Here is a 1,519-nt window from a genome sequence, read left to right on the forward strand (position 1 = left end):
ACACTGCAGACTCTTCTTAAAGACAAAGGTCTTGAGTGGTTTGGGGCTTACTGTTCTCAGCAAAATGCAACTTAATTCACAAAGTATTTAGGCAATGCTTAATGTGAGCAAGAATAGGAGCTCTTGAAAAATACGGCTTTAAGAAATCTTGTCATTTTAGAGCTAAATTTTAATATAATGGGTAAGACTGGGTTTTACACTTTAAACAAATAAAACCTAAAAATTACTAACTGGTTCAAAGTAGTTTTATGAAAAAACTAATCTGTCACAAAAACTTGAAATTGAGTGCGCAGGTTTCCACCATTTTTGAGCAAAGTGTACAAAGGTTCCAAGGGGCACTGGGCAGGAGAGGGCCCCAGACAGTTAAACAGTAGACATTCTCTTTTCCTCCTCTTGATGAGAGTGGAGCAGAGAACTCCTCTAACACCTTCATCACTGTGTTGAGCCCTCCCTGTGTGATAAGGGAGCGATCCAGGCATTTTAAAGCACCAACTTTCTTACCATGGCCAAACCTTGCGTCGAGGTGATGGGAGTCAGATTCTTCTCCTTCAGTTTCTTGATTGAGGCTTCATTCTCCCTGAGACCAAGTTTAGTCGCCACTAACATGATGAGGGTTTTGGGATATTGGTGTCCTACTTCAGGGTACCACTTTGCTCCAGTGTTTTCAAACGGTGCAGGACTCACAAGAGAAAAGCAAATTAAGAATACATCTATTTGCGAATGGGACAGGCTATGAAATATGTTACTCTTCTTGTCCAGCTGTATCCCCCAAACCCAGATTGACCAGTTTCCCATCTGCCACAACATTGGCAGAGTAGTCGTCAAACACAGTGGGGATATATTCCCTAGGAAATTCATGGTTGTGTAACTGATCAATAGGCAGGTTTTACCTACATTTCTGTCTCCCACCACTACACACTCGATGGCCTGCATGGTGCAGGGTGGGAGCTGCTGTCCTGGCTGCCTTGCCCTCCGCTGAGCTGAAGCCAGAGCCCAATCTAATTAGCAATATTTCAGTGTTTCTTATATTAATTCTCTTTATATAAGGCAAAAGAATACAGTGGTTAAATCTACACCTATAGAGCTCATCGAGAATAGTATTCTGGTCATATATTTTTCTAACCAATATGGACAAATATCCAAAAATGAATTTTAAGTGATTTCAAAATCACTGTTAATATTTCCTCAGTTACTTTCTATGTTTCATCTGAGTAAGGTTTAAAGTCATAGAAAGAATTCTGAAATTGATTACTCAATGTATCATTTATTTTTTAGTACAATCTACTACTGATCAATTCTTATCATGAATCACTGACCATCACAATGCTAATGACAATTTGGGGAGATTATATGAAGGAGTTTATGAAGTAAAAGAAATTGTCAAATGAGTTTATTTCAACCATCCAATTTTAACACTTTAGTATGTGGTATTTTGATGATCACCAAGCCCAAATAGATAAGTAGTATACATTTAATTACAGTCAGCTGGTGCATCTTACTTTCATCTGATGCATTAAAA

The 1,519-nt window shown here is 38.4% G+C and overlaps 1 pseudogene; it reads right to left on the reverse strand.

The window, feature by feature from the left end:
• Nucleotides 1-257: 257 nt before the first annotated feature.
• Nucleotides 258-933, reverse strand: LOC101673341 (annotated as a pseudogene).
• Nucleotides 934-1,519: the final 586 nt, after the last annotated feature.

The sequence above is a fragment of the Mustela putorius genome, unplaced genomic scaffold (genome assembly GCF_011764305.1).
Source record: "Mustela putorius furo isolate JIRA1106 unplaced genomic scaffold, ASM1176430v1.1 tig00000759_pilon_pilon_pilon, whole genome shotgun sequence".
In the NCBI taxonomy this organism is placed as follows: domain Eukaryota; kingdom Metazoa; phylum Chordata; class Mammalia; order Carnivora; family Mustelidae; genus Mustela; species Mustela putorius.